Genomic DNA, 16,406 nt, shown 5'->3' on the forward strand with positions numbered 1-16,406 from the left:
TTTGTGACCAATTTTAGTTTGTGTTACGTAACTACGTCCAAACATGGAATTCAAGATATGAAAACATTGTTCACAAAAACAGCCAGATTAGGTCATTATCGTTCAGAATCTCTTTGTTACATAGGAATGCGCATTTCTTCAACGCCTGTCATATCAAAGAGCACAGAAACGATTACTTGTTTTCTCACGCGATTCGATCTCGTTTCCGATGTGATATTAATTTCCAACCGCTAATAGTAATATTTTCAATGTGTTTTACTTTTTCGTTTGTAATGTGCTTTTCCATTCTTTGCAATTTGACGTAGGATTTCTTCAATGTCCTTGTGTTGCGCATAAAGTAGATTGAAACCTCATGTACCCAAGATGATTATTTCCGGGTGGTATAATATAATGTCTTCACTGTCAGGTGTGTTTGGCTCGTGGTGTTTATTCGTATAGGGTACAGAGAAAAGATGAGTCTGTGTTTTTGAAGCTTAACTGTAAGATTTCCATGTTTCGAAGTCAATGATAACAATTCCTTTCCTTTCAAATTATTATCATGCAGCGCATAGTGTTGTGATTTGATGCAGCAACCTACGTAAAACGAGTGTTCATCCCAAAGCGTGGGTTATAAAATATTCACGTGAGTCGCTGCATCAAATCACAACGCAATGCTTAAGTTGTAATGTTAAGCAAACCTTGTGAAACAAGCCTACTACATATTTCGACGACAAACCTTCGCTCCGTTTCGTTGTTTTATTTTCTAAATTAGTTTTTTCAATGTAATGAACGTTGTATATTTTGTTGGGATTAACTTGTATACCGAGGTGGTCTGTACATACAAACGTATCGTTGTTATCAAAACCTGGCGCCATTTCAGAAGATGTTGATGCAGCCAGTTGCTGGTAGGCTATATTATTTTTGCGCACGCATAAACGGAACCGCGATTTCCCGACCAGTAAGCACAACTAAAGAAACATTTAGATAAGAAAGTCTTGCATGGAGCTAGTAGCTAAGCAGTAAGGGAAAAACTTTGAAACACTCTTGTTAGTTTTAAAGTATCAGTCAACATTAGTTACTCATAACAAAGGCAAAAACGCTCTCAGTTTGGATATATAAAGCATTAAAGGAAAAATTTAGATGATTTGAGGTGCATAAAGATGTCATTGTATCAAATCTATTATTTTACTGTCAGAAATAGTTGTTTTCACACCTCTTATACAGTACGACGTACAAATTCGTGTGATAGGATATGTTTCATAAACGATAGTAAAAACGAATGCAAGTTTTATGTGAAATAAGTAAATTATGAAATACCAAATGTAGATGCAATTGTTTCCAATACACAATGTTCACCAAGTTTGTGTCTGTTCTGCTCATTATACAAAATGTGGAAGTGTCAATGGCAACAAACGGTAAGCCTTTAAAGACATTAAATGTTACTCAAAAGGACCAACAAGACATTGCGTTTATCTGTGTTTAGATTGCGGCCTCATATCAACAGCATTCAATGACACCATATTAACCTTGTCCGATGACCTTGTTGATGCAAACACTGCACAAGAGAAATGTTCGTTGCTTGGTGGAAACCTAACCATGACCGACGACCTATATATCAATGAGTCATTAATTCAATTAATGACCCAACAATATACCAAAGGTGTGCAAATTCTGTACATCGTAACCTAACAACTTGTCAATAACGACATTTTAGGTTTGACACGAATTTGGATTTTCTATGATTTTGAGGGCGGGGATACATTTAGATTTCAAAACTATTCAACTAACGTCAGTTTCTGGATAAGTGCAAAACAACTTGGTGTACTTTGGTACGTCAATTTCTTCACAAGGTAATGTAAAGGTAGCTAGTATTATATGACAACGTTTGGTAAAATCTGAACCTACCTGAAGGTTCCTGATAACCGATTTCGGGAATTATTCCCCATTCCCAACCCATAGTTGTAACGATTTCCATCCTTATGGAAAATATGTTTTCTGGGTTAAAATCTTTCATGTGAGACAAATATATTTCGCTGTAAAGCATTTTTAGTGACTGTAAAAACAACTTAAAAAAATAAAGCACAAGCACTAAAAGCTCATCGCTGTCTTAAGATCTGCGATAACTTTGTTATTTAGAAGCCATGATAGAAATGAGGAAGAAATATTTTTCTGCGATGCAATTAATGCGAATAGAACAAAATGGAGAGTGACAGTTGGCAAAGAGTGCAACGGGAGTGGTACACATTTTGCTGTAGTTTCCAAATAGCCAGAACATTATGTTAAACGTTTCTTTCAAGAAAATTAACTTACCAGCTAGCCGCATAAAGTTGTAACAGAAGAAACATTTGTTTCATTACCTTGCACAAACTTAACACCACGTTAACATTTTTTAATTACAGGATGGAATTCACAATTTTCCTTGTTTTCTTCAAAAACACTTAAACCGGGATACAAAGAAATATACGTTTACAAAAACCATATCTATTCCAGCATGCTACGAAATGTTAACCATCCCTACGGAACCTTTAATCAGTCTCGACAACCCACATTTACTCCAGGTTGAAATAAGCAGCGTTAAAATCGTGAACATTCATGAGAAATAACAATATTGTTATCTTCGTTTCAAGATATCAATGTTATTATTGGAGCTCGTTACAATTCCCAACTTAGGGGTTGGTTTTGGAGCAACGGATCTCCTGCAAACTATTCTGTTTCCAATGTTACATCCTGCCAGCAGGGGGCGCTCCATTATGGAGATGGTTGGGAGAAATCGAGTGTTGATTGTGTTGGACAACCAGCTTACTACGCCTGTCAATTTAAATGTAAGTATCACGGCAATGCTACTATGGAAAAGCAAGTAATGTTAGTGATATTTGAAAATATTTTGTTGAGTTTTTTTCAAGTTTGTCTCAAATGTTGACGTAATGTTACATCTATGTATCGACAGTTTATATTGTTTTAATTCATTGCACCTCTGGTTGCAGTTATTGCTACTGTGGAAAAATATCCATGCAACTCATCCATTGTTGCTATAAGATGGACTGGACTGTATCAATTTATTGAGAATCAAAATCTTTCGGCTCAGGTAACTTGGTTCGTGACAGTGAAGTAACCGGCAAAACGGGGTTTGCGAAAGTGTGATCTATGTAACGAGTTTTTTTGCTAAAAGATTTTGATATAAATCTGCATTCGGAATTTCTTTTTCGTCTCTTTTTCCAGGTGAAGGTCAGCTTGGTTGAATCACAACAAACTTTTATCTTGCCTCATGCGAGTCGATCGGTTCAGATTGAAAACTTAAACATGTCAACGAACTACAGTATAAAAGTTAGTAATTTTTCTTATATTCTATGTAGGTAAAAGAAGAACAATATGGTGAAACTGAGACAGATTTTTGTAGCAGAATTACAAACATCTTTGAAATTATCACAAAAGTCATTGAACGATATCATTTATAGATATTAGCGTTTCTTTCTGGTTGCCCAAATACAAATGTCTCTACATCTCTGGAGGTGTCGACTTCAGGGATTCCCCCAAAAAGCTGCTTTCAGCACGGTAACTAAATGCTGAGGTGATTTAATGTGTTGATTGATTGTTATCTGTGCCAAACAGGAAATAACAACGCTGGCAACTACAACAATAACAACACAGTCCTGATACTTTGAGTAATTTTGGTGATTATTACGGTTGTGGCAGCAATCTGCATCGGATTATGGTGTAAACGAAGGTAAGGTTATAAGTATGAAAGAAACTTGTCATCGTTATGCATCATAAGCATTTGCAGTATTGGTGCTTTAAATGTAATTATTTGACACGTTTTTATTACCATTGTTCGGTTCACCGAAAAGGACATTTAATATTATGGAAACCCCGTTGCAAGCCTCTATTATGTTTGCAGAAAATCAAACCAAAGCAAACCTGAAGCCAAAGAATTTACACCTCCAACGGCAGTTGGTGGGAATGAAGGTAATGTTGGTCTTTTACTTATTATATTAAGTTGATATTAACGGCCTTGACCTTTTCAGAAATACACTTTATTTTATTGTAGTTATGAATATGATTGATGGTGCAGCTTTTAACAATGCCGCATTGCAGGCACACAAATATTAAATAAAAGCAAATATAGTTAAAGTACAATTTAAACACCTAACCTTGTGGCTTAGATGCAGTTCAGTCAAATGGAGTTTGTCAAAATTTGTCGGTTGACGCAGACACCTCCAAAAACAACCATCAGAAAAAACTATTCAAAGTTTACGAGACCAACATTGCAGCGGATTTTCATTTGTTTAACGAAGAGCTTAGGGTGGGTTACAGTTTCTAAAATCTGTTGTTTAAGCGATAGCACAATTGGAAAATATACAAAGGAGAACCCAACGTCTCCATCAAATGATATACCTAGATTGTCTTGGAACTTTAATGGCCTAAATGTTACTTTACTTCATACAGCCTTCTCCATTCGCACAGGAAACTGTGTAATGCGTGGGTTTCACTGATTCGGCCTTTCATTGGCTTCATTCCACAGCTCTATAGTTAACGAATAGAATAAGTTTGTTTGGACAGTAGCTGGATGGCCAAGGCAGTTAATTCTACATGGGTTAATGTAAAATCAAAATATGTCCTTTCGTGCAGGTACTTCACAAACAAAGCAAAGAGAGTCAACAACCTTATGCGGTTTCACAACTTTCCGAAAACGCTACGCGAAACAGATACAAAAATATTTACCCGTGTAAGTGACAAAAATGACTCAAAACAGCAAGTATTTCCAGTTTGCTACACACTTTTTTGTCAGACGACCATGCCTGAGTAATACTGGTAAAAAAGAAAGACAACGATTACATCAACGCGGCTTATATACCGGGTTACAGCAACGAGAAGAAGTTCATCGCTACTCAAGGTCCTAAGCTGGAAACGATCAATGATTTCTGGCTGATGGTTTGGCAAGAAAAATCAACAATAATTGTGATGCTCACTGGTCTGATAGAAAAGGGAAAGGTTGGTCCTTTCGTCAGGTGTGCGTTGAACTAGATATGGAGAGAAAGCTAAATATGCACAGACAAGTGCACAGCTTGGAATAGGGAATTGCTAATCGGGGATATTGCCAGCAGAATATTTGTAGGTTGCCATCAGTACAACGAAATAATAAATTCTTGCCACAAACACCTGCAAAAAATAAGTGCAATAAGATATTGGTTTTGCCGGACATTTGTGTACATAAACTAGTTCGTCGACACTAAAATCGACTTACAAATCATATCCATCTCATGCCATGCATAGACGTGTAGTAATAAATGAAGCGCTGGCTCTTGTCGTGGGCACGGGTTTCAAAAACAACGACAGTATCACATGTTGTTCCACCAACTGGGTATCGACGTAAAAATAACAGCACATCACTGTATATTGGCTTGGACACCGGGACAAACCATTAAACCACGATTTCGGAAAGAACTTAAACAAGAAAAATGTAAAACCAGTATCTATGATGATGAAAATACATTCCAAAACACCTTTATTATCAACTTAACAAACTTAATTGTCAACAATATCACTCTAGACCGACTGAGTTTGCCCGACAAACAAACGAATGGACAAAGAAAGTAAGAAAAGGAAAACAAACAAATATCAAAAATTTTCAATACTAACAAACGATCCATATACTAAATCGGTTTGTCCTGCTGATTCCTTTCCTTAACCTACTATAAATACGTGTTTACAGGCAAAGTGCGAACAATATTGGCCAAGTGTGGGATCACATGTGGAAGTAACGGCTGATTATGGAATTCAAACAGACCAAGAAGTTCTCTTAGGTGGAATATACATGCGAAAATTTATTTTATGCCAAGGAGAGGTACGGCACATGTGGATTAATTGTGGGTTTCATATACATATGGACTTGTTTCAGGAAAAACGTATCGTTACCCAACTCCAATACACAACCTGGCCAGACCATGGAGTTCCTGTCACTACAACAAACATGATCTACCTACGTAAGATGGTGGAAGATTTACACAAAACTTCAGCTCCAATTATTGTACATTGCAGGTACAGAACGTGGAGAATTAATGTTAGTTTTTACAATGATCAGTAAGCATGATGATGAGACTAAAATTCTATTTACATATACAGTACAAAAATCATTTTTTTCCATTTTCTTGTGTGTGTAGAGGATATTGGCTTCCACGAAATATTTGGTCAAGCTATTGCAGCAGCGAACGTGATTTTAACGACACTTGTTTTGTTTTAGCGCTGGTGTTGGTCGGTCTGGAACTTATATTGCCATGGATATTTTATTCGATGAGTTGGACGACAAAGGAACTGTCGACGTCCCGCAGACTGTACTACGGATGAGGGCAAACAGAACAGATATGATCCAAAACTTGGTACATAACCAATGTGTGATTAAACTTAAGTTGTGATAAATATTTTGCTTTCGATCTACAGAAACAATACATATTCCTGTATAAGTTGTTAGTGGAACGAGAGGGTCTACAGATGGAAACAGACAGAGATGTAATTGAACTTCAGTCAATGACATCTGATGAAATGTAAGAACCCAATAAAAAAACGTTCAACAATTAAGTCGTTAATTTATTGCACTTTTAGTGCATGTAACTTTTAAGGTAGGTGAATCGTATTTTTAAGAGCCTTTTTGTCCGTTTGCAGAACAAGAATTCAAGAATCTGAGTACAAAATCTTGTCCGATTGGCGATACGGAGAGGAGTGGCTTGTAGGAAACCCGAAGTTAACCACTTGTATGATTACGTTTATTTTATGCCTCTGTTTTTCTACAATTGACTACCATTATTCTTACACACAAATATAGACAAAAACACTGCCCTCGGAATTTGGGATAAAGATATTGACGGACTAAGGAGTTTCAATGCATCGTTCATACATGTAATAATATAAATTGTTGTTTTTGACAAATATTGGCGATAAATATAAAAAATACAAATATACATGGTCTATTTGCCAGGAAATGGACGCTTCTGAGTGTTTCATTGCTGCCCAAACCCCACCAAATGACCAGATGGAGTTATTTTGGAAAATGGCTGTACAAAATGGCACGCGTATGTTTGTGGATTTGAACAAGGTAGTGAAGGTACAACCGGTGCACAACAAATAACATTTGGGGATTTAATGACAAAATTTGTACATTTTCTAGGTTTCTCAAGATAAACCTTTACGATATGGCGACGTTACTCTTACTGTGGAAGAACTTTCGGAAAGTCACTCATATAAATTAGCCACAATTGTGATTACATCTTCATCACAATCTTTCGTAAGTTTGACAAAAACAAACTAAAACGTAGATTGTGTTCAATGATGAAGGAAGTTTGGTAAAATGCATTTGCAAAATGCCACTTTTTTAATGTTCAAAAGTCATGTCAAAATTTGAAGTGAATATCATTGCAAAATATAGTTTCAAACACCTAAAGGTTTTTACCCCTTGCGTTCAGACTGACACTCTGATGACATTCGTACAAGTAAAGGGATGGAGTGAAGTTAAGAAACCACCAAAGGAAGTGGAGTTTGTTGAAGTGATTGAAGCCATGCAAGGGATGAAGAGAGATAGGAACTGTCGTTGTGTGTTGGTCATGTGCAGGTAAACAAATACCTAAATATTTACGAATAAATCAATAGAATATGCAGCCAAAAAGAATTAAGAAAAGCCTGTAACCATTAACGTAGCCAGAGGGAAAGACCCATATCCCCTTTCAAAGTTTTAGAAAAACATTCCAACCTCGCCAAAATGTCACGCTGACTGCGCTATTAGCCATAACGCAAAACTTTTTTTTCTTTTTAAATTTGCGGTGTAGTCATTTAAGTATGATATGTTTTCGTATAGAAATTTGATGGTGCTGCACTAAGTTTTCAGAGTACAGTAAACAAAGCTTTACACACTATTACATTTGATATTGTTGCAGCAATGGCAGAACGAGGACTGGTACTTTTATTGCTCTGACAAGAATACTTGAACGCCTTAAGACTCAGCAAAGGGTGGATGTTTTCCGAACTGTGAAAGATTTACGAGACATGAGACCAAACATGCTGGATGACAAAGTAATTACGTTTTAACTACTTCCTCATATACCGCTGTTAAACTATATTGCATGACTTTTATTTTAAGGTGCTCTACAAGTATTGCTACTCTGTAGTTTTGAAATACTTGGATGATTTCAGCACATACTCCAACTGCAAATGACGGACTTTCAGTTGTCGAAACATTGATATCTTTTACATCATTACTAATCAATCATTTTCGATGTAATGTTCCGTTTTTTTATTTATATTATGTGATTATACGCAATTTTGATTTGTTTTGTTCACACGGTAATTTAAAATGTGCTTTTATAACTGTTGTTTTGTTTATCTTCATGTAAAATTATGTAGAAACTGTAGTTCTTTGTTCCGCTTCCCTTTAAAGAAGTATCAGAAATTAAATGTCCTGAAACCAAACAAATCTTTTGTAAAAAGGGATGTCCAAATGATTTTTGGCGTTAAATCTGCTTCTACATTAAAAAATATCGAGGTCCTTTAAAATTATCTTTATCACACGTACCAACTTATAGTTACAGTCGTTCAAAACTTATGAATTCAGAGTTAGATCATAATTTTAGCAGGAAACAGGAGAAGTGGTTCATTCAAACATTTTTTTCCGTTACTTCCTCTTTTACCTCTCGTCTTGCAGGTCCCTGCTATTAACTATAGAAACGTTGGAGTGGCTATGAACTAATGAAAATATAATCTCAGTTTAACAAATAGTGTGTTTTAGTCTTCCTTGTGTAGTTTATTATTTGCACAACACGTCTGTATGCTCCCACAGCCCAGTCGATCTCACAGCCAAGCACTTTCGACTGTAAAGATCCTACGTAAATGCAGGTAGAACAGTTTGCAACCACAGTCATACAACAATGAAGAAAAATACAAGTATTGTCGCCTTTTGCCAAAATTATTTTTCAAACTAAAATGTAAGTAAGCACTTCAAAGCTGTGGGCTGTTGTACAGCCCTGTGAGAAACAGCATGCAGTAGCCAAAAACAAGACATACTCAAATAGTTTGTAGAAGTCAAAAAATTTTGTTCGTGTTTTACTTTCGCAGATGACCGTCTGTAACCCTGTCGCTGACGGTTAAATTGGCGAATGAGTCACACCAGCCCAATGCATGGCATAATGCAGGCAGAAACAGGGGTTTGACATTTGCATAACTTTTCCTTACAAATACAATGACGTCATATTAACTTTGTCCGATGATCTTGTTGATGCGAACACTGCACAAGAGAAATGTTCGTTGCTTGGTGGAAATCTTGCCATGACCAATGACCAAAACATCAACGAGTTGTTAGTTGAATTAATGACAAATAAATATACAACCGGTACGCTCTGCGAATGACCTTAGACGAAACATCATCACCTAACAGTTAATTGTCAAAAGGTTTAACACGAGTTTGGACTTTCTACGATTTTGTGGAGGTTTAGATTTCAAACAACTCCGGACGAGGTTAGTTACTGGAAAAGTGCGAAACAACTTGGAGTTCTTTGGTACCTCGATTTATCTACAAGGTAAATACAGCAAGCTCAATTCTGAGAAAAAATTTTCGCTCATTAAATATATTGGAGATATAATTACCTAGTTGGTTATCCTTTGTAGTTGATTTAAAAAAGTGTCGTCAGTGTATTAGCTGTTTTCTTTAGCAAAACAGCAAGGACTCCCAATGAAGTTTTTTTCTGCGAAGCACCTTATTGGCCAAGAAAGAAATGGGGGATCAGTGTCGGCAAGAATTGCGTAGAATACACTCCAGAGTGGAATGGTAAAATATCTCAATATGTGGTTCATTTCAGCATAAGTTATGAAGTAATGATACTTTTGTACATTTCTTCAGGATGGCGATTGCGATTCTCTCTGTTTGCATCAGAAAAACAAAAAGCCGGATTCAAGCAAATTTTTATATACAGCAGTAAAATCAACGGATACAACATCATCAGAAACGTTAATAGTTCATACAGAACGTTTGTTACTTTCTATGATTCTACATTTACCCCAGGTAAGGTTTATTTACTTAAAAAAATGGAATTAGAGATTAAGCGTGTGTTTTTTCAGACATCAATGTTATGATCGGGGCTCGTTACAATTCCCAACTTGGTGGTTGGTTTTGGAGCAACGGATCTCCTGCAAACTATTCTGTTCCCAACGTTACATCCTGTCAGCAGGGGGCGCTCCATTATGGAGATGGTTGGGAGAAATCGAGTGTTGATTGCGTGGAACAACCAGCTTACTACGCCTGTCAATTTAAATGTAAGATTAAAATACCTCACAAACATGAAACACTGTTCAATTGAATTGCACACTTCGCAGTTGTTGCCTCAGTTTCGAATTTTTCCAGCAATTCCTCCGGTGTTGTTATCAGCTGGAATGGATTGGGATCCTTCATTACCAGTTATAACCTTTCTGCTGAGGTAACTCTTATTTGCACTTCTTTATTTTCCATTATTTATTTCCAATGCTAAGACTTCTATCATTTTAGGTAGAAATCACTGTATTGGAGTTGATGAACTCTGTTTACATTCCGTACGAAAACGCATCAGCTCAAATAACAAACCTGGACCACTTTAGCAACTACACTTTCCGGGTTAGTAGCCTGCAGTGCATAAATGCAAAAGCAAAAATGACCTTTTACTGAAAAAGGATTTATCATAACCGTGCGATCTCTATAGGTGTCCGCGCTAATTTCCGGTTGCGTTCAAGAAAATGTCACCACAGTTTTGACAGTTACATCTTCGGGTATTCCCCCAACACGTTGTTTTACGCAGGGTAATTGTTGAGTTTCTCTAGCTGAACTTTTGTTGAGTGAATAAACTTTTTCTTTTGCAGGCATATCTTTCTCCGACATTGCTAATTGCCACAAAAACCTTACTATCATTATTCTAATTGGAGTGATTCCAGGTTTTTTTCTGGTGCTTACAGCTGCCCTTGTGTGTGTTGTGTTCTATAAGCGAAGGTACGCTATGCTACACAAACCATTCCTACAGCAGAAAGCGTTGTTTAAGCATAGAAACATAGATGTGTATTTTGGATGGTTACGAGTGGCAACGAAACACCCTTTGCCTGCGTGATGTCATAACGTGATATATATACAACCAGGTGCCACAACTCCGAATCAGCGGCTTCTGACCAATTAACACAGCCTTGTGAATTCGACGATCCACAGAATAATTCTGCCAATCATTCACATCGCACAATCACGAACGAGAGAGGACCCGAAGCACCAATCAGTCAGTAGAATATACACCTCTGTTACCTCATCCACACTACACTGTAGTTACTAGTTAGTAGCACATTACATGATTCCCAATCAGGGTGCCGTGTCGCTCTGAGGTTATATTTTAACCTTCAGGGGTGCCAAGGGATTTTTCTTTATTTTCACAATGGTAATTTCTCACCATACGGTTTATCGGTTGTGTAATTCTATATCACGATACCATTGTTTAGTGTTTATAATGATATTAACCTCCATCAACAATCAGACATGAAGGCTTATTGCTTCATAAGTGGCGGTAGTCGATTGGTTTGACGCCATTGAGTGCCGCAATATCTTCATAAATTCCATAGGGGTGCTGTAAGCAAATAAAAGTTAGGAATCAATATAGTCGCATATATACACCTTGATATTTGTATACTATGCTTTATATTTGAGTTAGCGTAATAATGCGGATGTTTTGGTTGGCAGAAATTCAAACGATACCAGAATATCCAACAGAGGGCTTGGTTACTTATACCAATGTTTCACCTTCGCCCTATGAAACAAACAACGTTTACGAAAGTGTGCAGTGACGTCATTACTTTTCTTCAATTGTTTTTATATCATTTATGGTTGCCAAAGATGCAAAACATTTTTGTCGTTATTTTGCATTGCGTGCAATTTGTGGCATAATTTTATTCACATAGCGTTCGTTGCAGTAAAACTCAACTTCAATACTGCTGTATTTAAATTGTCGATTGCTAGTGACGTGTGTTAAGTTATTGATTTTTTCGAAAAACAAAATAGGTTTTGAATTTCGACATGGGCAGAACTGAACACTGGATGTCGATAAAGAGACGAACAAAATCTTGTTTTGCTCATAAACTAATGTTGTTTTCCTAATATAAATCCTTTCTAGATGACAAAAATAATTCTGTAACACATTTTTCGTTCCGGGATACACAATTTTTATTCCTGAAACAGAACTTTTGAGAGCATTTTACACCTGTCATTTAACCGTATACGAAATTCTAAGCAGTGCAAAAAAATGAGGTTACGGGCATTTACAATGAGCAGTAAATAATATATAATGTGTTTAAACCAGTATGATCCAATGTTGTCATTGGACAGAGAAGAGGCTAATTATTAAAAAGCATGACGATTCGACTAAGGTCGCTCTGGATCCAACTGTTTGTTTTTACCTTTTCACATGCTGTAGCCGGGCTGTAACTTTCACAGCCTTCTATATTCCGTTGGAGTTTATACAAGGATGCGAATACGTTTGTGTGGCCAATAGTTGAATACTGGACATCTTGAGTTCCTTGCAGTAAACACCATATATATGATTTTAAAAACGTCCAAAAAACAACAACAGTATAGAAAGGGCCAGTGATAAAAAACAACAACTTCGATCTTGCAAATCTACTGTGCCAAGGCAAAACATTGAGTTACCAACCTTGCATGAAAAGGTAAGAGAATTGGGCACACGGTGGAGAAACCGCATCAGACGCGGGTATGTTTGTAATATACATTACATCAACGCTGCTTATATACCGCGTTACAGCAACGAGAAGAAGTTCATCGCAACCCAAGGCCCTAAGCAGGAGACGATCAATGATTTCTGGCTGATGGTTTGGCAAGAAAACTCAACAATAATTGTGATGCTCACTGGTCTGATAGAAAAGGGAAAGGTTGGTCCTCATTCACAAACAGGCTTTGCAAGGTCAATATGCCTTCGAAATCCACAACGTTTTGACAAAATGGAACGAAAGCAAAAGATACGTTAAATGAACTTAATGTTGGACCTGAAAATTCATAGCCTCGTTAATCTTTTGCCATCACAGTATTTTGACCCGGTCACGAAAGTTTTTTGGGTTTGCCGTAAACAGGGCAGGTTCCAGGAAATGCGAGACCCGATTACAAAAATGAAAGATGGCCCTGCGGTTTCACAATACTCTTTTTTACCTTTTATATTTTACGTTTTTTTAACAAGGCAAAATGACACCCATTCAACTATACGCTGCTGTACATAGCAAAAGGTTTTGAGGCATTTAACCTTTGTGTATTGGGAAGGGAAGTTTTCTAGCATTGACAAATGGTTAATGAGTGTTTTTCATAGGCGATGACGCAAGCGTGATTTCCCGGTTGCGGAGGCGGCTGACCTGCGTAGCGCGGTATCTTCTATAGTGTAAGGAAGTAAAGTTAAAGTATAGTGCTTGCGACACTTGCAGCGTAAGCTATGCGTAGTGTTAGGCGGGAAGCAAAACCAGCGAAAACTCCTCGAGCAAGGCATTGTTATGTTTTGTTTGGAAGAGCTGTAGGTTAGCAGGCATGCAACGTTTTGTTTGGAAGAGACAAAAGGTTAGCAGGCATGCAACGTTATGCAACTAGGAGTGAAGTTGTTGCTTATTTTATGATACCAAACAATAAAATTCATATATTACATCAGCAAGCATGTAATATATGTAATGTAATATATGAAACGTAATATATAAAAGAGACATTACACTAACGTAATTTTATGTTTTACAGAATGTAATGTAACATTGTGAGCCAAGATGTTTTGTAAATTTGCATTTGCTCTGTTACTTTTTGGAATAACATTTGTGCCAAAGGCTACAGCTGGTAAGCCTTTATCGAAACGAACAACAGAAATAATATTTGAAATCATCTCCTAACTGTGAAAAATTGTCATAGAATATAAATAACTTTTTTAGATTGTGGTCTCACTTCAACGGCATTAAATGACACTCTATTAACTTTGTCCGATGAACTCGTTGATGCGAACACTGCACAAGAGAAATGTTCGTTGCTTGGTGGAAATCTAATCATGGCCGATGACCAAAATATCAACGAGTCGTTAATTCGGTTAATGACAGATAAATATACATCAGGTACGCTGTGAGAGCCTATTTAAATGGAAGCCGTATCAATACATTTGTACAAACTAACAGTGTAAATGTATAAGGTTTAACACGAGTTTGGACTTTCTACGACTTTGTGGACGGGGAAAGGTTTAGATTTCAAAAAACTCCGAACGAGGTTAGTTACTGGAAAAGTGCGAAACAGCTTGTACCTCCAGTTCTCTGGTACCTGGATTTATCTACAAGGTAAATGTCAAAACAATAACAATGTAGGGAATATTTTTACACATTTAATGATCAACAACTTCGTTAGTTCTTCGTGGAGAGGAAAAGTATCCGTAAAATTCCGTCCATGTAATAGTTTGTGTTCTTTAGGAAAACAGCAATGAGTCCAATCGAAGTTTTTTTCTGCGAAGCACCTACGTGGCCAAGAAGAAAATGGGGAGTTAGTGTTGGCAAGAATTGCGAGCAAAACACTCCTATGTGGAATGGTGAGTATATGTTACATCTACTTCACTAACGTCACGTTCCAATGTAAAGCATGTTGTTTGTACACGTGGTTGTAAAACGTTACTTTTGGTGCATTGTTTTTAGGTTGGCGGATGCACTTTTCTTTGTTTGCATCGGAAAAACAACAAGCAGGATTTAAGCAAATATATTTATATGAAAGTGAAATCATGGTATATCAAATGATAAGAAGTGTCAACAGCTCATACAGAACGTTCGTTGTTTTCAGTAAATCCACATTTATCCCGGGTAACATTTTAACTCGTTTGAAAAATCACGATAAAGCTTAATTTATAATTCAAAGACATCAATGTTATGATCGGGGCTCGTTACAATTCCCAACTTGGTGGTTGGTTTTGGAGCGACGGATCTCCTGCAAACTATTCTGTTCCCAACGCTACATCCTGCCAGCAAGGGGCGCTCCATTATGGAGATGGTTGGGAGAAATCGAGTGTTGATTGTGTTGGACAACCAGCTTACTACGCCTGTCAATTGAAATGTTAGTGTGTAACAGAAGATTTTAGTGTATACCAAAATGATGTACCATCCCGATAAGCTATACAGCGTGGAGTCATCGTGTGATTATAAAAAAAATTCAACAAACCCAACAAATATGGCAATTCCTTTAACATCAACACTTTGCAGTTGTTGCATCAGTGACGAAAGTTGCAGGCAGTCCTTCTGTAGTTGTTATTAGCTGGAATGGATTGACATCGCTTGTCAGGAATCATAACCTTTCTGCCAAGGTAATTCTTAACTAACACGTTTTCTCAATGATTTCCTATACCCATATTATTTCAGGTTGAAATCAATTCATTCGAGTTAATGTACTCTGTTTACGTGCCATACGAAAACGCATCAGTTCAATTAACACACCTTAACTACTCAACAAACTACACTTTTCGGGTTGGTATTTTTCGATATCTAAAACGTCAAATAACATTATCGTCCCTAATAGAGACAAAAAAAGGTAAGTCTCTCTTGTCTCACCTAAATTTAAAAACATGTCTAAGCATATAAATGTCAGTCGCTTTTTTGTCGATAGGTGTCAGCGTTGATTTCAGGTTGCGTGCAAGAAAACATCACGACATTCCTGGAGGTTACAACATCGGGTATTATCGAGTCCAACAGTAGCAATGTCGAAAACTATATTCCCGGTTTACTAATTGGAGTGATTTCGGCTCTGCTTGTTCTCACAGCCATCCTAGTATTTGGTCTATTGTTCTATAAACGAAGGTGAATGCGACTGATTACACATTTTACCACCGATATAAAGGGTAATTAGAATTGCATGACATGTTTCATTTCCCTTCCTGGTGCGATGTGTACGTCCTATTTCCTAATTAGAAGTTTTGGTACATCAAACAACGCCACGTTGGTTGTTTGGTTTTAATAAAAACATTTGTCCACGAACTTGTAAACGTTTTGATGGATTCAAAAACAGATACGACATATCCAAACTAACCACTTCGGAACAACCAACAAATCAATCATGCTGTCCAAAAACAGCAGACCTTGCCAATGTATCACATCAGCGAGTAACGGAAGATGAAGGCTACCTTTCATCAAACAGTTAGTAGCGAGGGTTTTTTTAACAACCGTTAAACTATGTGGATGTTAATCGTACTTGACAGAGCATCAAACAACTGACCAGATTACGTATGTCAACGTCCCACCTTCCTCTCATCAACCAAATCACGTGTACGAAAGTATGAAGTGACGTAACAGCTTTCTTTACAGGATGAATATACATTATCTGAATCTTATACTTCACAATCGAGAACATGGTAAAAAAAATACAAAAAGACAATTAAGTTTGGAAA

General features: G+C 37.0%; 1 pseudogene; it reads left to right on the top strand.

The window, feature by feature from the left end:
* Positions 1-1,327: 1,327 nt before the first annotated feature.
* On the top strand, positions 1,328-8,179 carry LOC145889980 (receptor-type tyrosine-protein phosphatase epsilon-like; annotated as a pseudogene).
* Positions 8,180-16,406: the final 8,227 nt, after the last annotated feature.

The sequence above is a fragment of the Ascidia mentula genome, chromosome 2 (assembly GCF_947561715.1).
Source record: "Ascidia mentula chromosome 2, kaAscMent1.1, whole genome shotgun sequence".
Lineage (NCBI taxonomy): Eukaryota > Metazoa > Chordata > Ascidiacea > Phlebobranchia > Ascidiidae > Ascidia > Ascidia mentula.